This window comes from Myxocyprinus asiaticus, chromosome 23 (assembly GCF_019703515.2).
Source record: "Myxocyprinus asiaticus isolate MX2 ecotype Aquarium Trade chromosome 23, UBuf_Myxa_2, whole genome shotgun sequence".
NCBI classification, from domain to species: Eukaryota; Metazoa; Chordata; class Actinopteri; order Cypriniformes; family Catostomidae; genus Myxocyprinus; species Myxocyprinus asiaticus.
The window spans coordinates 15301406-15326653 of record NC_059366.1 but is presented as its reverse complement, the minus strand read 5'-3'; the positions used below and the strand labels follow the sequence as shown (position 1 = coordinate 15326653).

Sequence of the window (25248 nt, the reverse complement as noted above, 5' to 3'; positions counted from 1 at the left end):
TTACCATATTTCAGCCCTAATTGGATGATGGCTGCAAAGCCAATTTAGGGCACACACTTTAAAGGGAAGAGTTCCTCTGTGACATTGTTAGGCACTGGGATGCCACCTTCCATCTCAAAGAATAAAGTGTAAATGCTGTTGAATGAAAAGAGCTAATCTGTTGATGTATGCCATGCATAGTGGCCTGGTATAGTGAGTCCATACATTGTCCAGGCTGCAGTGCATCTTGCTAAAGCCTTGGCAGAGTCAGCAAAATATTTCAGAATAGCTCACTGAAAAGTTCAGAGACCCCACTGACATAGAATGTTGTTCATGCAAGTTCAAGTCCCTTTATGGCATGTCACTTAACTTGCCGGCCATATTGGAAAAATCTCTGGGGTGCTAGTTACAGCTATTTCCGCTTGAATAAGAAAAGGACAAAATGTTGGAAACTGTTGGTTAAGATTATCATTAATTTACATACTCTGTAGAATATCCCTGTAACAAGTCACTGGATTTGTAGGAACGAGGAAGCGGGACTCGGCGTATTCTCTTCTCAATTAATTCGTTTATTTACAATAATCAACGTGGCTTTTCAGCACTTACACTTAAACGCGCACACGCGCGTGCACACACACACACACACACACACACACACACACACACACACACACACACACACACACACACAGAGGCGTTTCAAGCGTAGCTCTTTCTCCCCTCTCTGGCGGTCTGGATTGCCCTTTTATCCTTCTCCAGTTTTCACTGCAATGCAAAACAGCTGTTAGAGATAATTTCCCACAGGTGTCAATCCTTACCACTCTTCCTCTCCCTGCCTCGCTCTCCACAGACGTTGCACGGCCACGCCCACATCACCACAATCCCCATTGCTTTTAGCTCCTCCTACTGGAGCTCCAGGTGTTACCAATTGTAGTAGTTGCCTTTGTGGACAATTTAAAGGTGCGCTCAGAATTTTTTCCTCATTAAAAAGTTTTACTTAAGGAAATTAATTTTAATTTGAAACTTGTATAAAATCATGACCTATCACATTAGATGAATACTCCAGTCACAGCAGTAACCTTATAAAAGCTGTTTTATTCTACAGTACATGGAGAGAATCCCCTCATGGGGGCTGTCATATTAGAATCACATGACCAGCTGAATACTATTCACTTAATCTCAGTAACCGCACTGCTATTGGACACTTTCACTCATGGATTGAATTAATCATGGCTGACTGTAAATAGTGAATTTCTACAATGGCATCGGTAACTAAAAACTATTGGTTTTAAATGATGCTGTATCCACACCGCTAGGTGTGAGTTTAAGTCCAAGATAACACAAACAAAAAAGTTACTGAGTGCGCCTTTAAGAGTTCCATTTGCAGTGCTCTGTGTGCTGCTGGTCAGTTCTTGTCCTTGCAGGGGCTTTTCCTCTTAAAATTTGTGTCGTTAAAAGATTTACGACAAGACGACAAGAAGACCTAGTTGAGCCCCAATTTTTCACACCTATAACTGAGAAATGACTCTCGAAATGGCCGGGAAAATATGTAAATATGTGGGTGGGTATTGTGGGTGGGAAAAGGGAAACAGGAAGGAGGTCAAGAGCCATCTCCAAAAAAAAAAAAAAACAAAAAAAACACAACAGAGATGGCTGCTTAACCTCACATTATGAGTGTAGATTAAAACAAAATAGTTTGGGACTGTATATTAATCATGGGACAAAAGTGTGAAGAGTGTAGACGATATAGAACCGTTTGCAAATCTGCAAAAAGATTCAGATGTTTTGTTCACACTTTTCAGAAAGTGAGAACAGCAGTCAGAGCAGACATTACCATCAAAACCAGCACTGCTTTGAGATATTTAAATTAATTCATAGATATTTATTACAAGAAGTGTTTCGGGTTTAATACAAATAAAACTGTATTGACAGTATTTGAAGCACAATGTTGATTGCCACAGAAAATAATCTAAAGAAAAAAGTTGCATGCAGTAAACTTGCATTTTCAAAAGTATAGCCACAATACTTAAGCATAATACATTTTAACATGGCTCTAGTGTGATAAAATTGCTTACTAACCTTCTCCGTGTAAAGTTATCCTGTATTTCAACTCCACTATCATGATGACATAACACCGGTAAACCATGTAGGCATAAATCCCTTAACTTGATGTAAAGTAGATCAAAAAAAGAGTTGACATGACTTCGAGTTTTTGGTTTTCATCACTGTCTTCTGTTTTTGAACAAGCCGTCGTGTTATCCTGTTCAGATGTACAGCGAGAAGATGCATGCATGTGGCAGCACTGTGATTGGATGTAAGCATTCCTTCACATGAATAATGTGGGAAAATGCTCAGAATCTAGTGACGTAAATATGTGTTGTCCTACCAATCATAACTCAGACTTTACGCATTTACCTCATTTTTGTGACGTTGCTTCAACTTTTGTTTTGAAACCGGAAGAACGAAATGGCTCAATAAAACAAAAGAAATAACCACTTTCACCTTAACAATAAACAAAATGAGTGCTTTCATTGTTTTCAGTGATTTGGAGCCTGTCCATATTTGTTAACGTCTCAAAAAATGTGACCTTTTAAAGACCTTTAAAGACCTTTTTTCCCAGTCTCTTTATCATCTTGTTCCTAAATTATGTTTAACCATAGAGCACAAAGTTAATTTAGAATTTTATTAGAATTGTTTACTTGTATTATTGGTTTCATGTATGCTGGATGCATGCCCTTATTTGTATTACTGTATTTCTTTTTTGTTTTTTATTAATGTAGACACCAATGACTTCCAGTTACTTAATGGAATCTGTCAATAATTTTCAATGACTCCTCATTTCTTCCACAACAATCAGCCAACCACTACAATTAACAAATAATGGACTTAAAGGGTTAGTTCACCCAAAAATGAAAATTCTCTCATCATTTACTCACCCTTATGTCATCCAAGATGTGTATGACTTTCTTTCACCTGAAGAACACAAATGAAGATTTTTAGAAGAATATCTCAGATCTGTAGGTCCATACAATGCAACTGAATGGGTGCCAACATTTTTAAGCTCCAGAATCCACATAAGGGCAACATAAAACTATTCCAGACTACCCTGGTGGTTAAATCAATATCTTCAGAAGCGATATGATACTGTAGATGTGGGTGAGAAACAGACCAATATTTCAGTCTTTATTTACTATAAATTCTCCTCCTTGCTCAGTCAATCTTCACTTCAGTTTCAATTTCACATTCTTCTTCTGTTTTTGGTGATTCACATTCATTGTGCATATCGCCCCCTACTGGGCAGGGGGGAGAATTTATGACAAAAAATGATTTATATATTGATCTGTTTCTCACCCAAACCTATCATATTGCGTTTGAAGATATGGATTTAATCACTGGAGTCATATGAATTACTTGCTCCCTTTATGTGAATTTTGGAGCTTCAAAATTTTGGCACCCGTTCACTTCCATTGTGAAGACCTAAAGAGCTGAAATATTCTTCTAAAAATCTTAATTTCTGTTCTGCAGAAGAAAGAAAGTAATACACATCTGGGATGCCAGGAGGGTGAGTAAATAATGAGAGAATATACATTTTTGGGTGAACTAACCCTTTAAGTCCTTTATTTGTTAATTGTAGTGGTTGGCTGATTGTTATGGAAGATATGAGGAGTCATTGAAAATTACTGATAGATTCCATTAAGTCACTGGAAGTCATTGGTGTCTACATTAATAAAATCCCATAAATAATACATAAATAATATCCCTTTAGGATTATATCCATTTAGGATTTCAGTATTATGTGTTTTTATTGACACCCCATTGTGTTGGCACCCTTACTTGGTATCTATGACTATGGTATCATGAATTGTGTTTTGTTAGCTCAAATGATGCACAAAAAAAAAAAAAAAAAAAAATTCAAGTTGGTCTAGCTGCACATGCACAGTCAATAGAAAACAAACAGGCGATTGGCTTTTTAAAAGGAATAGTTCACCCAAAAATTGAAATCTGTCATAATTTACTCACCTTCATGTCTTTTTAAAGCTGTATGACTTCTTGACATCTGCAGAACATAAAAAGGAAAAGTGTTACATATCCCGGTCTATGTATAACAAAGGTACTCACTTCAAAGATTAAAAAGCATCCAAAAGCATCATAAAAGTTGTCCATGTGACTTGTGCTTCATATGACAAGTACTCTGAAGGCATAAGTTTTGGTGAGAAACAACGCAAAATTTTTCAGTGAAAATCGTAATGCCCGTTGCACGTTCATGAGTGCTTGGGAGAAGCTTGTTCACAGTGGCTCGCGTCTTCATGTGAGTTTTTAGTGTTATACAATGCAAGTTCTCACATGAACAAATGTAGGCGGGACTACAGCTGCCATTTTTAGCGTTATGATTTCTCCCATTCATCTATATATGAGTGGCCTGTCTCCTCGCCTTATTATGTCTCTTTAAAGTTGCCATGAATCTTGCTCAAATGTTTACACAGGATAAACAATAAAACTTGGCTTATGGATAAACAGCAACATATGAATGAACGTTCTCCTGGGGATGATTAACTGGTAACACTTTACAATAAGGTTGTATTTGTTAACTCTAGTAAATGCATTAGGTAGTATGAATTAAGAATGAACAATGTATTTTTCAAGCAATTATTGATATAATGATACTGTTGTTGATTTTTGGAAAAACCTTATTTTAAAGTGTTACCGATTCACTTGTTATCTGCAACTTGTTCTAGTCCGGTGACCCTTGGGACCTCAGGTTTTACCAAACTCCAATTTCATTTATTCATTTATTTATTTTTTGCAGAGAAGATTAATTTCACTTCGTTTGGTCGAATATCAAAATTGAATTTATTATTCTTATCTCCTCTTTATCAGAGATGTGAATATGAGGCAGGTTTCATAAGTCAAGGCAGTAAATTGGATCTGGTCTTTTGCTCCAGCACCCCTCCTCAAAAGGGAGATCTATGGGGTGATTTCCCAGCCAGCCAGTCATGAAGAACCAGAAGATGTAAATGTCAGTCTGGCTCTTCTTTACACTCAATAAAGGCAGGAATTGGGCTTTGCTCTCCCCCAGTTGATTGCCCATCTAATGAGGAAAGGCTTCACCATAACTCTCAAAGATTCACTAGTGTTTATGTTGCTGTGGGAGGGCCTTGTGGAGTAATAATTCCAAGTGGATAAATGCTTTCCCGATAACGAGCTGAAATAACCTGTCGGGACGAACTTAAAGTTCACAAGAGAAAACACACAATTAGTGATTACGGAGGTTATACCTTAAGACAGAGGCGAAAAAGTTATTTTAACTCTTCACAAATATCTAGCTGACTGAAAGGAATTTTCCTTTGTGTTTTTGTGACAGGTCATCCATTAGTCATAGGCAGAGCTCTACCTCACCCATGGCCCCTGGCATGTTCTTAACTGTGTTTTAACACTAACATTAAGCTTGTTAATGTAATTGAAGTCACATGGAGGCCCCGGTGATAGATGGCACTTTTGGAATGGCAGAGAGGGGTAATCTCAGTTTATCTTCGCTACGAGTGAGCGCTCTTTGGCCTGAGAGTGTAGGTAGGGCCACAGGAGATCTGGAAAGCAGATACTAATGCAATGATTCAGCAGATGAGACCACCAATCACTATAAGCATGCACAAACTGAATGAGGCAATTTTCTCCACCCTATCTGCTCCGAAGGAGATTCTCAGAAAATGTAAATCCGAACAAGACAGAGGATGTTTGTACCAAGCAATGCATAGTACATCAGATTATAAGTGAAGGTCATGTTATTGTTTGGTTCCATATCCAACAGTCCAGTTGTAATGGATAAAAACTTTGTACTGGGACTGTGCTCAATGCTGTTACATTCTTTCATCAATTATGAATGCTTGACTTAAAAAACAGTTAGTTTTGGTTCTCTAGAATGAAAATAAAAATACCACAAAATGCCCTTAATGTAACAACTACAAGTGACCACATTTTACATTTTGTAATTTGATTGGACAAGGGCCTTTCCAAAAGAGTGCTGTTATTTTGTGTAATAGCACTGGGATTTATCACTGTTTATATTACTGTGCTTGTCTGTATTTGCGGCGTTGCAGCTGTCAGTCTGTGTGTTGGAATTATTTTCGTTAGCAGAGAAAACTAACTGGTCAAATTTAGCCTGAAACCTAAATTACACAATAACTTCATGTTTATACAATAGATCTGTTATTTATAAGCAAAATCACACTTGCAATTGTGCTGACAATGTTGGGTAGTAATATGTAATCATATTACAAAAATCAAGTACTTGTAATCAGATTCCATTCCATTTGTAAATGTGCGTACTCAGATTATAGTTTACAGATTATAGATTACAGACTAATGATTACTGAAAGGAGAGTAAATTGGTACTCGAGACACTTTTTGACCTTTTCTCATAATCCCAAGGGGTTTTCCTCATTTTCTGAGTACCTTTTTTCATATATATACACACAAATATTCATGCAAAAGGACAATGACATAACTGTACAGTTACTGTATCTGGTGAATGATCCTGTTTTGGCAAGATCTTCCCAATACATTTTCCACAGTGCAAATGCATCTTTTAAGCCATTGCCAGCCACAAGCTCTTTCATTAGAATGAACTATATAATTCTTTCCCCAAGAGCCCTTGGGAGCGCTCAGCCAGGAGAATATATCTTACTAAGAGAATGTATCAAAGGCAGCAACATGCCTAGGTAAAGTATTACTTAATTTATACTGCTAATGCATAACATTGATTCTCTGCGCAGAAAATAAAGGACAACACATTTTTGGAGCCTACATCATTAAGTTTATTCATTTAAACCCAGTTTGTGTGGTAATAAATATACTAAAAGAGCTTTAGTTTGCTTTGGTAATGGATGTGTGCAGGAAACCTGGCACTTATATAAAATAATAATATAAATGCATATTAGAGTTAATTAAAGTCAGGTCTACTGTGTTTTTTTTAAAAAGGAATCATTACATATATACTCCAATCTAAAAGTTAACAAAGCCCGTGAAAAAGTACCTAGAGAGTACACAGCCCTCATTTTATCACCCAAAATCCACAACGATGCCAGAACTAGACCTTTCCCCAACCCAACAGTGCATCAAGAGCCCACGCATTAACAGACACCCATCCCGATAAACCCCATTTCATTATATCGGCTATTTGAATGCGTTACCCCAATATATTGGCTTTGGTGTTCTCAGCGACTCATTAACAGGGACATAATGGGGAAAATAAAAGTGTTGAGGAAGATGGAAGGTCTCTGATGCATCAGCTCTTCTAGGCCAGCACAGCACTCTGCTGGTTTTATTTTCTAATTTCTAGTCACGACACCTCAGGACAGAATCTGCCTGATGATACACAGTATTTACTGTATATATCGTCAGTCTGGCTAACTTACAGAGGCACAAATGCTTAGTAGCAAGACTAAGACAAGTCCTCAGAACTTGGCCAGAAGTACAAGGGAACTAAATAGTAGAGACAGGGGCTAGTTGTTACACTTTTTACTCCAGTGCATATTTGTCTTGGCTACAGAAAAGCTATTGAACAGATCCACCGTTATTGTCCAAGAAAAAAAAGATACAGTTCATTGAACACACATTGAACTTTTGTAGCAGGGCATGTTTTCTCACTATATTTGGTATGTTGTTGCAAAAACAGCCCATTATAGGCTTTTCAGAATTAAAAGTAAAGAAACCGTTGTTTTCTGAGAACATAGCTAAAAGTTAAAGGGATGAAGTCATTATCTGCTTACGTTGTTTCAAATCTGTATGACTTTCTTTCTTCTGCAGAACACAAATGAAGATATTTTAATGGAGATATGGAGTCTCATTGTCCATACAATGCAAGTGAGGGGTGACCAAATTTCAGTCTCCAAAAAGCACATAAATGTAGCATAAAGGTAATCCATAAGACTCCAGTGGTTAAATCCATGACTTCTGAAGCAATCCAATCAATATTGGGGAAGAACTGACCAAAATATATATTATTTATTTTTATTTTTTTACTATAAATCTTGACATCAGCAGTCTCATTAGTGATCATGGTTTCAAGCTCGATTACACTTCATATAGCGCCATCTAGCACTCTGTGCATGCGTCAAGCACTAGGAAGTATAATCAAGCTTGCAGTCATGATCGTGCCTAGAGACTGCAATGGCAAGATGTACTTTGAGAAAGGAGTTATATTTTGGTTTGTTTCTCATCCGTTGATTGGATCGCTACAGAACACACGGATTAAACCACTAGAGTCTTATGGATAATGTTTATGTGCTTTTTGGAGACTGAAAATTTGCTCAAAATTCACTTGTGTTGTCATTAAATACCTTTGTTTCTGTTCTATGGAAGAAAGTCATATGCATCTGGAATGGCATGAGAGTGCATAAATGATGAGAGAATTATAATTTTTGGGTGAACTGTTCCTTTAAGCCTGCGATTTTGCACCAAATCCATCCTAATAGCTCAAAATATAAATATTGGTACTCGCTCAATAATGGAATTTTAGTGCAGCTTTAAACTTACATTCAATATTTTCTGGACCCTTACCTACATGTATGCTAGTGTGGGTTTATTGTGTTGACTGGTTTACTCAACTATAGCAAAAATATTGTGCTGTTTGAATTTTGGTTTGGAGGATTGCTTGAAATTCATAAAGATTCAAATAATTTAACTGAATTGAACTAGGGGTTTGAAAACGACAAAACCACTGCTAGAGAAAACACACATTTGTGTAATTGGACCTCGTAGTTACTGAGATATAGACCTTGTGACAACTTCCCCATTTGACAACCAGCCTGGGCTCTCCTATTCTGCCAACAGATAACACTTTGAGTATGTCAGAGTAAAAGGTTTGCAAAAGCTCACTGACCTCCAAACAGCCTTCACAGTGACACACTGTCCCTCCCACAACAGGACGCAGAGCTGTTTCATTAGTGCACCCTAAATCAGAAAACTTTATTGGTACCATAAGTCAGGCCAACAGCTTAACCTAGGCATTTCACTCCTGCATGAGTAACACAATTGTGTTGCATACAGTGTGTGTGTGTGTGTGTGTGTGTGAGAGGGAGAGAGAGAGAGAGAGAGAGAGAGAGAGAGAGAGAGAGAGAGAGAGAGAGAGAGAAAGCCTTATAAGAGCAATCTCATCACAAAACTGACCTCATACTTGACTCATCTTGTGTGGTTTGTGGCTTTGTTAATATTTAAAGCAAAGACTTTGTACCTGTAAACGGAATAGAGGGTACAGTCTCTTTAAAACCTACCAGAAGCAGGGTTTTACATCCTGTCAAAAGATTAATAACCTTACCTTGAAAAATGAAAATCAAAGTGAGCATAAAAAAAAAAAACATGCATTAACCACAGCAGCCTGGTATCAGGTTGTACAGATGGGTTTATCATGTCATTTGCTTTTTTTATATAGAGGCAAAGTACTGACATCGCAGTATAGATCAGATACTCAGGTTAGGTGTAATCTCCTGAGTACTACGTAAATCTGCTCTAGTATTTCCAGAATCTTTTACATGGACAAGGAACTGTCCTTTGAAAAGTGATAAGTACGGCCCTAAACATTTATTGCTGTCCCTCGGTCTCGGTGCACCCTGATTTTAGCATCATGTAACACTTCTATGTGTGAGTGAATGCACAAATGTGTTGGAGATCCTGCTGAGTAAGTTTACGCTGGCTGTAAATCATACTCTCGACCAGCTGGCCATCCGCTCTGGGCAGGTGGAGCTGTCATATTGGCAGTCCAAGTCATGCAGATGGGCAACCGGATCCAGCGAGAGACATGCACGGGGCTCTTTCAATTCTCACGTCAACTGGTGCTTACCGATTGCTATTTTGACTGATACTTTAGATAAGAGATTAGTGTGTTTAACCTTTGGAGGTGCAAAAAATAAACCCCAATAAATGAAAACATAAATTTAAAAGAAGATGTTAGCATTTTATGGCTCTGTTTACATCCATACTGTCTGGATAAGGGCCTGTCATTTATTTTCCCCCTTGACAAATGTATTGGGTTTCACTCAAAGCATCTCACCTTACAGAAACACTTGTCAGGGATGAGAATTCAGAGGAAAATTTAGAGAGCCAATAAATAGACCCAAGCAATATATCGTGCATGTTCTACAAATGAACCCTTATACAGTTTTAATGGCAAGATACAGCAGCAATACATGGTCTGAATTGTGACGATTAACTGATTTATCAAAGTATCATATTTTGAAAACAAGTCTACTATTCTTCAACTATGAGCTTTTTTGGCCCTTAAGAGTTTTCAGAAAAACATTTCCTCAATAGGATAGTTCACCAAAAAATGAAAATTCTGTGATCATTTACTCACCCTCATGTCATTCCAAACCTGTATGACTTTCTGTCTTCTGCAAAATGAGATAATTTAATGATAATCGCAAACTTTATTGGTTCTTGCATGTTTATGATGCATAGACTACTTTAATGACACTTTTGGGTTCTTTATTAGACATTAGCCTCGTGCGACCCCGCATCCACATGTGTGGACGTTGTATTTTGGCTTTGTTATATGCAACGCATAATTTAAATGAATTAAAATTGACTGAATACTGTTCACAAGACTCTGTCATTTAAGGGTTACAATTCTGGTGCACCGCATCATGTGACACAACAACATGGTGCTGATTTCCAGGAAGCGTTACTACGGGCGCAGCACCAATATAAGTGCCTCTGGTAAAAAACCTCTTTCAGTTTTTTGATAGAAACCTGTTTGGTTGTAAAGAGTTGCGTCTCGATTTTCGTTTGATATGCCGCTTTTAAAAATCCATTCGTTTTTTGCGCACCAGCGTGCTGATAAACACAAAGTCCACATATGTGGAAAATGGGACCATTTTCCCTCAAAAGTTGAAAAAACATTAGTTATTTGAACAATTTTCAACTATAACACATCTGTGGGTCATTTCGCTTCATTTAAATATACATTTTGCTATATTTTATTTTGTTTTTACTGTACAGTATGGTTCTATTCATTAATATCTGTAAATGCATTCCTATATATTTACTGTGCATTTTTACATTGAGAATACTGTAATTGTATTCATGCAAAAGCTGAAAAATGTTGCTTTCATTGGGTTTATATGGAATTAGCATGAAAATAAGGTGCATTTCTATCTGTTCTGAGACCAGTGCAGACAGACAGCACACTGGAGGTTAAGTCATTCACTAAATAGGGAGCAAGGGAGCAAGGGGACATACTATAGCTTTCTATGAAGCTAAGTGCATTCACTCCTAAAATCCAACCAAAAGTTCAGTTTCAGGCTGCAGATGATGTTTGGACCACTCAACATGTTTGGCAGACATGGGACAATGGTAATCAGTATACAGATTCAGAATTTATAATGTATAATTTTATTTTAACATGGTTGGCAGTGATTTGATGATACTGGCCATTACTTTTGATCAGAATTATTTATTCAGCTTTATAGAAAATCAGCTGTAATGTCTGTAACATCTCAAAAACATGAATAACCAACACTCCTGGACACAAACTATTTGACGGGGAAAGAAACTGACTTTCTATAGCTTGGTACTACTTAAAATTTCACATTTTAGTCCCCCTGTCCACAAAATGTGGACATCAAGTTTTAGAAAATAACAATTTGCTCTAGAATGTTTTATTTTTTTGCTTGTTTATTAGGTGCTACTAGTTACAAATCAAAAAGGGAAATAGAAAATGCACACAGCAGTCACACGGGGGTCTCAGGAGGTTAAAGTGAGTTATTGTACACTGCAATTGTCTACTAACAATGTCCAACAGTGGATATTGTACATGCATCACAGGTGAAATCTGTCTTTTTTTGTGATAAATGTCATGAACATAACATTTCCTCATTTAATTTCCTCCACATTTCCAATTCTCTTTCATTCTATAGTGGAAATTACATTAAAACATTTATAAAAAGATTGTATTGCTAAGGCTAATTTTAGAACTAGGATTTAAAGTATCTTAAATACACACAATTAAATAATATTTTCACCCTTTTCGCATCATTTGACAAAATTCCACCTTTATTTATAAATGATGCACAATAAAAAATATTGTTCACAAGTGGTTTACTTTGATTTTTCTTTTTTCTTCACACTTAACATGTTTCATCTCAAAAATGCTCATGTTGTCTCCTTGGTAAACAAGTAGGCTAAATAACCTTTGATAAAACTTGAAAAATTGTTGGTCGTAATAGAGATGATTTTCGTTATTTTTTGTAAAAATGGAAAGAAATAATTTTCACACAAGAAATATTGAAATCATTATTTTTATTTCACTCTTTGCCTTAGAGTAACTTAAACATTAAAGATACTTTTTTTGTGTTGGGTTTTAAGTTTTTTCAAGATTGAAAGTTATTAAAAATCTTCTTTATTTATAACTTTTTTTTGCAAGCAAAAGCAGTGTTATTTCCACTGAGCTGCGAGGCTGCCCAAAGAATGGACTCTGTAAAAACTGCCAGCAAGTTCAGCATTTTATATCTCATCCAGACCCTGTTGCCTCTTTATAGACTTATCCCAAACAGGAAAACACTTTGCCCCATACTCAGAGTACTCTTAATGAGCTGAAAGTGATTGTGATAAACGAATGGACCACATGTGAGCTCAGTCCATTATGAAGTACCTCTGACAGTACAGCATCCACACCACTGAGAGTGTCCTGTGAAGCAGAGAGGAATGCCAGAGCCTTGGATTAGCACCCCTGCCGAGGCTAAAGGTGTTCCTATTGGTTTAAAGTTTGGCTGGAACAGAAAAGAATGGACATGGTTTTCTTGGAGTTTATTGGAGAGAGAACAAAGGAGGCAAAATTGAGAGGCATTACTCCTTCATGGTCCTCAAGCTATCAATTACTACAGTAAATATTTGATGATCACTGATGTTGACAAGCTCTGCCCAAGGCATGCCTCCTCACCAAGTTCATTGCCTAATGTATTTTGAGGAGATGGTTAGACCACAAACTAAGAAATATCGAAGTAGCTTATACAGTGTGTCACTAGGCTTATGCCCCCCAACAGGGTTGCTTATTTTCCCCTTAGATCATCAGGTCACTTGATGAAAGCTTGTCTTCCTCAATAAACCACCCACATTTATTTTGAATAAATGTTAAACAGAACACCAAACACGGTGAGCCAGTAAAAGTCGAAAATTCATGCAGGTGCACGACTCACTTTTACAGACACATAATTTGCTGCTTGAACAGTCAACATTACAACTTATGTATTTGTCTTTCCTACCACAGACTGGGTGTTTGTTTGGCATGTTGAGGTGAAGAGCTCCAGAAAATGCAAATATAGTAGTGGGCCTTCATGTTCTCATGCCAAACAAGTTCTCAACAGCAGCAGACAGATCTGAGGTCCAAAGGGGGATTGGGTGTCACTCCACTGCGAGACTGATTAATTATTAGTGAGTGGTGATACTGCAATCACAATAGATCTGTCTCCATTCTGCACACAGCAAGAGCGATGAGACGAAATGTGAGAACCATGGCTCAAACAAGCAATCGTGCCCTCTCCTGCTGTTTCTGCCCACCTGAAAAAAAAATCGGTAACACTTTACAATAAGGTTTTATTCATTAACATTAGTTAACATGAAATAACAGTTATTAATCTTGATTAATGTTAATGTCAACCAGGGACTAAAAACTAAATGTTTTTTATTTCGGTTCATTCTGAATAAAAACTGTATTTTTTTTCGTTCCAATTCAAAAGCTCCTTTCCAAATGGTTACCGGTTAGAACAAAATGAAAGAATGGTTAATAACGTTCTTTTTAAAATGACAGTACTCCATGGTAAGGGGTGGGTGAAACACCAGTTGCAGTGTTGTCAGATCTCGCAAGAGAAACAAGCAACCTGGTTTGGAAAAACAAGCTCAAAATAAGCCAATTAAACCAGACTAAGATGGTTTGCTGGTCTTAAAGGAATAGTTCGCCCAAAAATGAAAATTCTCTCATCATTTACCCAGCCTAATGCCATCCCAGATGTTTATGACTTTATTTCTTCTGCAGAACAGAAATTAAAATTTTTAGAAGAATATCTCAGCTCTGTTGGTCCTCAAAATGCAAGCGAATGGTGACCAGACCTTTGAAGCTCTAAAAAGTACATAAAGGCAGCATAAAAGTAATCCATGCAACTCCAGTTGTTAAATCCATGTCTTCTGAAGTAATATGATAGGTGTCTGTGAGAAACAGATCAATATTTAAGTCCTTTTTTTACTATCAATCTCCACCTTTGACCAGCCCCAACCAGGAGGCTAAATGTGAAAGTGAAAGTCACTTTTTTTTTGTGTCAGTTTTTTTTTAATCAAGTTTTACTTGAACAAAACCTACCTCCCTAGCCTAAACCTTAAACCTAAACCTAACCAATCGTGTCATAAAAGCAAGTGTTATATGAAAAGCAGATAAGGTTTTTTAATGTTAATGCTCTGTGGAGTTTTTGAATAAACAAATCCGAAACCTCAACCCTAAACCCTACACCTAAACCAAACCAGTAGCGTCATGAAAGCAAATGTGAGGTGACAAACACAACTGCAGAAGCAACCACATGATTTTGTCGTACTTCTGTGACACCTCTGGCTCATGTGTGAACTCACATCCTCTTCAGGACTTGTACCCGAGTCTTCCGCATTGTTAGTGCAATGCTCTATCAGCTGAGCTAATTCAACAATCGCCTTTCAATTCATACACTATAGTAAAAGTTTTTTGATGTCATAAGACAGTATTGTGTGAGGAACATAGTGAAAAATATGTGTTTATGAACTAATAATCAGCTTATTTATTTATGATTTGTGTGAAAGGGAATAAAACTCGTTGTTGTTGCGTCTCTAGTGTATATCCACAACCCCAATCCTGAAAAAGTTGGGACAGTATGAAAAATGCTAATAAAAACAAAAACGAGTGATTTGTAAATTATATTCACGCTTTGCTATATTGAAAGCACTAAAACTACATTATATGATGTTTTAATCTGTGAATTTCATTTTTTATTTTTTTATTTTTTTTTACATGTACAGTAATTTCAAATCAGATGATTGCAACATGCTCCAAAAAAGTTGGGACAATCAAGTGTTTTCCACTGTGAAACATCACCATTTCTTCTAATAACACTTATTAAGCATTTGGGCACTGAAGACACACGTTTGTTAAGTTTAGAAAGTGGAATTTTCCCCCATTCATCCATTATGTAGGTCTTTAGCTGCACAATTGTACAGGGTTTTCAATGCCGTATGGTGTGCTTCATAATGCGCCACACATTTTCAACTGGAGATGGTCAGGACTGCAGGCAGGCCAATCTAGCACCCACACTCTCTGCTTACACAGCCATGCACTTGAAATCCGGCAGTATGTGGTTTGAAGTTGTCCTGCTGAAAAAATGCAGGAACGTCTCTGGAAAAGACGGTGTTGGATGGCAGTATATATTGCTCCAAAATTTGTACATATCTGTCTGCATTCATGGTGTTCTCACAGATGTGCGAGTTACCCATGCCGTGGGCACTGACACACCCCTGGCCCATACAGACACTGGCATTTGGACCTGATGCTAATAACAGCATGGATGGTCCTTTTCCTCTTTGGCACGGTGTGACGAGGAGGAGGGCATTTTACTCGTTACACACGGAGAACACGACGGCGGTGTTTTTCAAAAACTTTTTGAAATATGGGCTCTTCGGACCAAAAAACACAGTTCCACTGTTCTACTTTCCATCTAAGATGAGACCGAGCCCAGAGAAGTTGGCAGTGTTTCTGGACAGTGTTTATGCAGGGCTTCTGCTTTGCATAGTAAAGTTTAAACTTACATCTGTGGATGCAGCAGTGAGTGGTGTTGACTAACAAAGGTTTACTAAAGTTATCCCAAGCCCATGTTCATGATATCCATTACAGAGGAATGATGCTTTTTAAGACAGTGACGTCTGAGGGATCAGAGATCACACGCATTCAGAAGTGGTTTTCGTCTTGCCCTTTACGCACAGAAATTTTACCAGATTCCTTGAATATTTTAACTATATTGTGCACTGTAGAGGGTGAAATGCCCAAAATCCTTCCAATTTGTCTTTGGGGAACATTGTTCTCAAAGTGCTGGATTATTTGCTGAAGCATCTGTTGGCAAATTGACAAGTCTCAAATGATCCTTGCTCTTGAAGAACTAGGCTGTTTTTGGAGGTTCCTTTTATACTATGACACGATTGCCTCACCTGTTTAACATCTCCTGTTTCACATCGCCTTGTTATTTCAACTCGTCAAATTGTTATTAATCTTAAATTGACCCGTCTCAACTTTTTGGCAGTGTGTTCCAATCAACTGATTTGAAATTACAGTACATAAAAAAACAATTAAATTCACAAGGTAAAACATCATATAATGCATAGTCAATATAGCAAAGGGAGAATATAATTTACAAATCACTCCTTTTGTTTTTATTAGCATTTTTCATAGGGTTGTACCCCATTTTTCATACTGGGGTACAACCCCAATCCAAGTTTTTTGGATTGGGGTTGTACCAACAACCTGCCGTGATACATAGAATGAGCCATGTTAAACACATTTTGTAAAAATGTTTTTTTTCAGCATCATGTCTCTTGTTCTGTTTTTCTTTGTCAAAGCATCTTATTCTTCAGCTAATAATTGCAAAACCATATTTTTCTGCTATTATTGGAATATTTTTTTGAAATATTGAGCATCATATTTCATGCCTCTCACTGTGTCACACTCTGAAAGATTGAGGGAGTTTATTTACTGCTTGAAAACAAACCAGACTGATCTGTCTCTGGTTACAGAGGTCAATCAAGCTGTCAGGCCGAGTTGTGCTCTGGCCCTCTCCCATATCCCTGTATTTGGAAACTGTAAATTCTCCCAAGAAGTGATCCCCGTCTTCGCTGCTCTCTTTCATCAGTTTGGCAGGCGACTTGTCTCTGACCTGATTCATTTCTACTTGTGCAATATTTCCACTTATAAAAAGTCAATGTGACATTAATTGAAAAATCAGATGTGGTGGTGACACTTCTAATGAGCTTTATAGAGGGTGACTTAACATGGTATTGTGTTTAAAGTTTTAAGAGCTGCAATTCACTCAGCACTGGGCTCTGTTTCCCTTTGCTCATTTCAATATGGCTGCCATCATGTGTTTAGCTACTGCAATACTCAGGTGAGGCAGCGAGAGTGCTGTTTCCCATATCAAGCAAAGGAAATTACAGTCATATGTTAGCACTATAAATAGCTCACAGGGCTCTGTTTTCTCCCCTGTTTAATGCCACATTCCTTTTGGCAGGATTTATGAAAACACCAATGACAATATGTTCTGTCTCCTTAAAAGAAGTGCATGACTAGCTGCCTGGCTCTGCAAAAAGCAGTCAGTTATTAATAGTTGGCATGGGAACATGTGTAAATTATTGTCCCCTTGCTTAAAATGACATTCTGATTCTGCGCTTATCAGTTCTGTGACACATAAGAACAACTTGAACTGTCATGTGTGAACGTGATTGATTTGTACTCGGTTATGGCAGCTCTCTTGAAGGCAACGTCTTTGTCTTTCAGGAAAGCATCCCTTCGCATGCACACAGTTGGAAAGAGGACAATTTCTCCTGAGCAGCAGTTGTCAGATCATGTTTTTTAAACCATCATTAAATGTCTAGCAGGGTCATTTTGATCCTGGGTGACCTGAGGGCGAGGAGTAGAGATTGCACAAGTGTGGGAAGAAATACGCCGCGTGAATGCGAGAGTGCCATGCGTGAGTTTGGGCATTGCTCTCTCTCTCTCTCACTGAGGCTTGAGTGAATGCATTTCCATTGCAACATAATGCCTCTAAGTGGCCTTTTTAGTAATGCAATTCTGTCATATAACTGTTATTGCAATCTGTGATTCTAATCATTTAAGCTTTATTGAAAGAACAAAATTGCCTGGCTGTATGGACCTTAGGTTGAACATATAAATATTGCCCAAGGAATGCAATTATCCCCACTAGCACTGCTTCATCCAGTCTGTTTCGAGAAAATAGTGTGTTGTAAGGGGGATAGATGGCCCCTGCGGGGCTCCTTTTGTTGAAAATATGATTTACAAAGAAAATACAGCAAACACACCATTGTCCTCTGATCTGAGTTCAGAAGCCATGAGCAAACAGGGGAATGGGTCATAAAGACGGGGCTGGAGTCCCCGCTGATCTCAGAACATGTGCTCAGCCATTTACCAGTAGATTAGTCCAGAGAATAGGTGCAGGTGTTTTCTACCCAAGCCAAAAAACATCAAAATCAGATTTCGGTCCAACTATAGCATCGGCATGCAGTTGAGCCAAAATGAGTCATGGCCCCTCACAGATAATAAAACAAGCATAAAGTTTGCTTAAGATACAGGTGGGGGTGTTTTACTCAGTTCTGCAGAGAAACAAATAGGAAGCTTGTTTGGGAATACAGTAATTGAATGCAGATGGGAGGAGGTAAATGAACAAATATCTCAGTGGAATACCTAATAAGAATGGGACAGACAGGGAAATTAAAAATTATAGGAAGCAGATGGACTGTTCTTTGAGTTTTCCAGGGAAATTTATTAGGGCCATAAAAGAAATGTGTCTGTTTATTTTGCATTGCCATGAAATTAATGGCCTGCTGAGTTGTGTCAGTGTTACTTTATGACTGCAATGCCATTAGTCATAATTTAGCTGGTATTTGTTATTGATTTGTGATTTAGCATGATTTATTGTGGCCTGTCAGCTTTCATTTTGAACTCAACCACTTTTATTTCAACAGCGAGCATAGATTTTTGCAAACAGAGAATAATATGTTCAACAAAGTTTTGATATACAGGGAGTACTGTTTTTTGTTGTTGTTGATGTGTTTTTTCCCTCTCTAACCCCTTAAGCCCGAAACATGCTCTAAGCAAGTATGTACAGTACACGCAGATGCTTCAAGCGATTCAAACTTGATTTCGTGTGTTGTTTTTTTGTGAAATGTGTTAGACCGCAATTCATAACACAATGCAAATACTCATTGTGTTCTCAGCGTTGTTGCATGGGGCGCTCTTATGGACATCTACTTTTTGGTCTTCTACTACGTAAACTGTCTTTCAGAGAATGTTGCTAAGCAAGTAAGTAAAGTCAATGTAAAGTTTATAACAACTTACCTGAATAATAACACATCCAATTAACTTTAGAAGGTAACTCTATCATCCCCTTGAGTGCTGAGGTTTGTTACTGCCACAACAACAAAATGCATGTTAAGGATGTTCAACAAAACCACACGTTGGCAATGTGTTGGCCTAGCACTCGCATCGGTGTTCGCTTGTGTAAAGTATGTTTATGATCTTACTTGTTTGTATTTCTGTGTATGATACACCTCTCAATAATTTAGTTCCATATATATCATATAATATATGATATACTGTATATATATATATATATATATATATATATATATATATATATATATATATATATATATATATACACACTGTATATATATTGTAGCGGGGTGAGCAAAAGACAGATACAGTGGGTGTGGCGTCAAGCCTTGGAGCGGCATTTATTAAAAAATAAAACCCAAGGAGCGGGTCTGCCGACGCATTTAACTCAGCCGAACACTCCCCGCTCTGCTCCTGGGCCTGCGAGGATGCCAGTGTGTGCACACATGGAGAATAGAAGCCAGCTCCCTTAGAAGAGGCATGCTCTACGTTTATATGGCAGCAGTGACGAGGCTGTTCATACATCAGGTGTGCCTCATTCCACCCCGCTGCCCAAATGAGGCTTACTAACTATGCGCCTCTTCTGTCTCCTGCCCACTCGTGTCCTGAGCCTGGCTGAAGGACAGCCCTCAGAGGGACGATGACATACAGGTGCATCTCAATAAATTAGAATGTCGTGGAAAAGTTCATTTATTTCAGTAATTCAACTCAAATTGTGAAACTCGTGTATTAAATAAATTCAATGCACACAGACTGAAGTAGTTTAAGTCTTTGGTTCTTTTAATTGTGATGATTGTGGCTCACATTTAACAAAAACCCACCAATTCACTATCTCAAAAAATTAGAATATGGTGACATGCCAATCAGCTAATCAACTCAAAACACCTGCAAAAGTTTCCTGAGCCTTCAAAATGGTCTCTCAGTTTGGTTCACTAGGCTACACAATCATGGGGAAGACTGCTGATCTGACAGTTGTCCAGAAAACAATCACTGACACCCTTCACAAGGAGGGTAAGCCACAAACATTCATTGCCAAAGAAGCTGGCTGTTCACAGAGTGCTGTATCCAAGCATGTTAACAGAAAGTTGAGTGGAAGGAAAAAGTGTGGAAGAAAAAGATGCACAACCAACCGAGAGAACCGCAGCCTTATGAGGATTGTCAAGCAAAATCGATTCAAGAATTTGGGTTAACTTCACAAGGAATGGACTGAGGCTGGGGTCAAGGCATCAAGAGCCACCACACACAGACGTGTCAAGGAATTTGGCTACAGTTGTCGTATTCCTCTTGTTAAGCCACTCCTGAACCACAGACAACGTCAGAGGCGTCTTACCTGGGCTAAGGAGAAGAACTGGACTGTTGCCCAGTGGTCCAAAGTCCTCTTTTCAGATGAGAGCAGGTTTTGTATTTCATTTGGAAACCAAGGTCCTAGAGTCTGGAGGAAGGGTGGAGAAGCTCATAGCCCAAGTTGCTTGAAGTCCAGTGTTAAGTTTCCACAGTCTGTGATGATTTGGGGTGCAATGTCATCTGCTGATGTTGGTCCATTGTGTTTTTTGAAAACCAAAGTCACTGCACCCGTTTACCAAGAAATTTTGGAGCACTTCATGCTTCCTTCTGCTGACCAGCTTTTTAAAGATGCTGATTTCATTTTCCAGCAGGATTTGGCACTTGCCCACACTGCCAAAAGCACCAAAAGTTGGTTAAATGACCATGGTGTTGGTGTGCTTGACTGGCCAGCAAACTCACCAGACCTGAACCCCATAGAGAATCTATGGGGTATTGTCAAGAGGAAAATGAGAAACAAGAGACCAAAAAATGCAGATGAGCTGAAGGCCACTGTTAAAGAAACCTGGGCTTCCATACCACCTCAGCAGTGCCACAAACTGATCACCTCCATGCCACGCCGAATTGAGGCAGTAATTAAAGCAAAAGGAGCCCCTACCAAGTATTGAGTACATACACAGTAAATGAACATACTTTCCAGAAGGCCAACAATTCACTAAAAATGTTTTTTTTATTGGTCTTATGATGTATTCTAATTTTTTGAGATAGTGAATTGGTGGGTTTTTGTTAAATGTGAGCCAAAATCATCACAATTAAAAGAACCAAAGACTTAAACTACTTCAGTCTGTGTGCACTGAATTTATTTAATACACGAGTTTCACAATTTGAATTGAATTACTGAAATAAATGAACTTTTCCACGACATTCTAATTTATTGAGATGCACCTGTATATATATATATATATATATATATATATATATAAGGGATAATGTACAGTCAGCCAGTTGTAGTCGAAAAATAAACCATGACAGGGTGATCAGGAGCCCAGAAAATGATTTAAAAAAATCTTATAAACGACTGTGATTGATGCATCCTGAACAGCACTGAGAAAACAACAAGTGCCATGTGACAAAACCATTTATACGCTGCTTCAGAAGAGGTAGGAGGTAGGACAATAATTTCTGCCTGATAAAATTGCCCAAATGTTGGTCAAGACATTTCCAATTTTCTAAAAGTTGATAGGGACATGTCCCCATCATCCCTACCTAAATCTACCTCTAGATTTCGGTACACAAATACCACAAAAATGCTGCTGAGGTCAGACGTTTACTCTCTGTGCAAGCATTGTGCTTCTCTTTCTCAATTAAGCATGAATAAAGCTTTTATTGGTTTGTTAAGCCTCATGCAGGCACTGTAGTGGATTGTGGTGCAAAACAGAAGAGGCTACCTGCTGACTCCAGCGCAGCAGCTGCCCCACTGTAAATACAGGCACCAGAGCCCGATCTACTGGGATTAATCAGAGTGATAGGTAGTGAGCAGAGAAAATGGAGTCTCATTATTATTCCAGAGGGGACTGGCTAAGTGTGCAAGTGTGGACTAAGAACCACCGCACTTCCTGTTTCCTCTGATCAATGGCAGGAAGTATCAAGGAGAAGTACCCTATCCAGGTTTTCTGTCTAAAGGGAGCCAGATGGGTTTTTATACACTTCTGCAGCAAATCTTAGACTCCTGTGAACAACGCACACACTTTTCGTTCTCTCCCTCAGTTGCACACCGTGAGACACAGCTCAGTTAATGTTTGGCCTCAAAGCTGAAAGACAAAAGATGTTGCGTGAATTGTGAGAACAAAAACAATTCTCACCTTGAGGGAGATGTAGCAACACTGGGGTCTGTTCAGCTCGGCTACACTCTTTGATTTATCTTTTCTTTTAGTTGTTTAAGCCGATGCTGTTATATGTGAGTTCATTTAGTTTGTATGCAATGGAAAAACACATTACACAAAGTACTTGAAATAAATGCACTGCAAAAAATTATTTTCTTACTGTGTATTATTATCTTCCTTTGCAATAAAAACATCTAAACATTCTTAAAATAAGATTTTATTATGTTTATGCTTATAACAAGAAAACCTATTTGCCAATGGGGTCATAAAAAAAAAAAAAAAAAAAAAAAGAATGGCTCTGAAAACAAGAAATTTGTCATTTGTCATTCTGCTTCTCAAGTAATGATTTTTTTCTTTTTTTTTTTTTTTTCTTGAATGTTTAGATATTTTTACCAGAACATTAGACAAAAAAATTCAAAAAGTATTTATTTATTTATTTATTTATTTGCAATGAGATGATGTAATCTGATTATATTGCTCTGGAGTGGGTTTGGGTATAGTTTTATTATTCTCTGTAAAAAGACTTAAGCCAGTTTTTGTATTTTATTAAAAAATAATTTCTTAAGAAAACTGACAAATTGACAATTTTTTATGTAGACTGTAATTCATTAAAATAAATACTGAAAGTTAGAATTATAAATATATTTTTATAAGTCTTAATATATAATTATGAGTCCAGATATATAGGTAGGATGGATATAAATGTTGTAAATCTTATTTTAAATAATGATTTAACTATTTAATCATTTCCTGTTTGGCCTTCCATATGTAACATATAATATGATATTTACATAAAAGTTTTCTATTCATTTGAACAAATTATTCTTTTAAACTCATTTTCATCTTGTCCATCATTTTAATGCTGGCTGGGCTTTTTGCACACTGTTTATGTGCTGCTTCAGAAGAGGCAGGACAATAATTTCTGTGTTGTAAAATTGCCCAAATGTTGGTCGGGACATTTCCGATTTTCTAAAGGTTGATAGGAACATGTCCCTATAATCTCTACCTAAATCTACCCCTAGATTTTGGTACACACTTACCACAAAAATGCTGTTGAGGTCAGATGTTAACACTGTGCAAGCATTGTGCTTCTCTTTCTCAATTAAGTATGAATAAAGCTTTAATTGGTTCATTAAGCCTTATGCAGGCACTGTAGTGGATTCTGGTGCAAAACAGAAGAGGCTACCTGCTGACAGCGGCCCTACTGTAAATACAGGCACCAGAGCCTGTGATAGGTAGTGAGCAGAGAAAATGGAGTCTGATTATTATTCCAGAGGGGACTGGCTGAGTGTGCAAGCATGGACTAAGAACCACCGCACTTCCTGTTTCCTCATCACAAATAGCAAAAGTAAATGAGCAAACAAAAACTCCACAAATGGAACTTGAGCTGGAGTTCATACAGTGACACATTTCAAAAGAAAACATTTGCTTCGTTTGTAATATGTCAGATCTTTTTCAGAGGAGCATGCTGCATGCTGCATGCAAAGTGATATCAATGGGCATTGGATTCTTGCTTGGATAGAACTAAATTATATTAATGGATGACAGAGTTGCTCAATGATGTGCTGGATCCGAACCTTTATGGCTACAAGATCGTTTTTTGACCCTCTCTTAATGAATCGAGACCCATTATCTGATGAAGTCCAAAAAAAGCATTATTTTATCTGACTGATTAGATGACATCTGGATAATATGACTCCTATGGACAAACTGTTCCATTCTTCTAGGTTTGTTTAATCCTATTTCATAAATTCAGACTTTCAGCCTCAACTTTTGCTTCATTCCAAACATGCTCGCTGTCTTGTATTACCCAGGGCTAAACATGACAGATCTTCCACAGGCCTGCTGCAGTTCTTCTATATTAAAGCGTTCCACAGGCCCCTCGTACCCACACAGCCCTGCTTTCCAGGAGTCACAAGAGATGTTCTAAAGCTGTCCAGAAACACCTGCATCTCCACATTGCGCAGCCTCTGCTGGGAATGTGAGTTTTCGAGCAATGCTTGTTAATACTGTCATACCCCAGAGAGACACTCTTGGAAATGGAACTGAGATGAGAGAAGAGACAGTGAAGCAAGAGTGAAAATCCAGAGAAGGGAAGCAGTTTTATCATTGTCACAAAGACCCCTTGTATTGCCCTCGGAGAGTTGAATAATTTGGTGGTGAGGAGAGCCTGCTTTTGTGAGCGTGCCCGGAGAAAGTCAATTTGTTTTGATCATACTCCACCTATAGACTGTTAATGCCAGGCTCGGCAGCAAAATATGGCAGCAACAAGTCATTCCCCTATCACAAAAGCACAGCCACAGTCGACTTGCTGTACTCATGGATAAGTAACTGCTTGTATTGAAGTGGACTATGAAGCTGGTAAGCTTAGGGGAGGAAGTACAATGTCAAGATGTTTTGTTGAAATCCTATCAGGAATTTTTCACCTAGGATACTGGGCTTGAAGAAAGGCCCACGGTGTAGGGGGTTACAAGCCCTCCCCCCTTCACCCTGACAAGCACAGAGCTGCTTAAATTGAATTGACATGTCAGCGGGAGAGTAGCGCTTTGTCCCTGCTCTGGATGCCAGCATACTTAACCTTACCATTTAAAGCATTAGCCACTACTATTGGCACTCATGACAAAGAAAGCCCTGGAAGCACTTTTCATACCTCTTACCTCTGCTCCATTTTTCTCTCCTTTTTTTTAATAATATTTTTTCCCCGTCGCTCTCCATCTTGGCAGTTTTATCTGTCACGTGATCAACAGATTTTATTTTACATTGTAATCAAGCCTGTCCTGCCTGGGTTTTATTTACAGTTAAGTGCAGGATAAAGAGAGACGAGGAGAGAAGAGGAGGGAGCCGGGGACAGAGAAATAAAGGGATAGAGTGAAAGAGAATGAGAGTGGATACAAAATGGGGTTTGAGATAAAGAGAGAAAGAAAG

The 25248-nt window shown here is 38.0% G+C and overlaps 1 long non-coding RNA gene across 1 annotated transcript; it reads right to left on the bottom strand.

Moving 5' to 3' along the window:
* Positions 1-698: 698 nt before the first annotated feature.
* Positions 699-8924, bottom strand: LOC127413857 (uncharacterized). Its single transcript, XR_007892705.1, has 3 exons — positions 8858-8924; positions 4000-4036; positions 699-744 (listed from the first exon to the last, which is right to left on the bottom strand). It is a non-coding gene; the product is annotated as an uncharacterized LOC127413857 (long non-coding RNA).
* Between the last annotated feature and the right edge of the window lie 16324 nt (positions 8925-25248).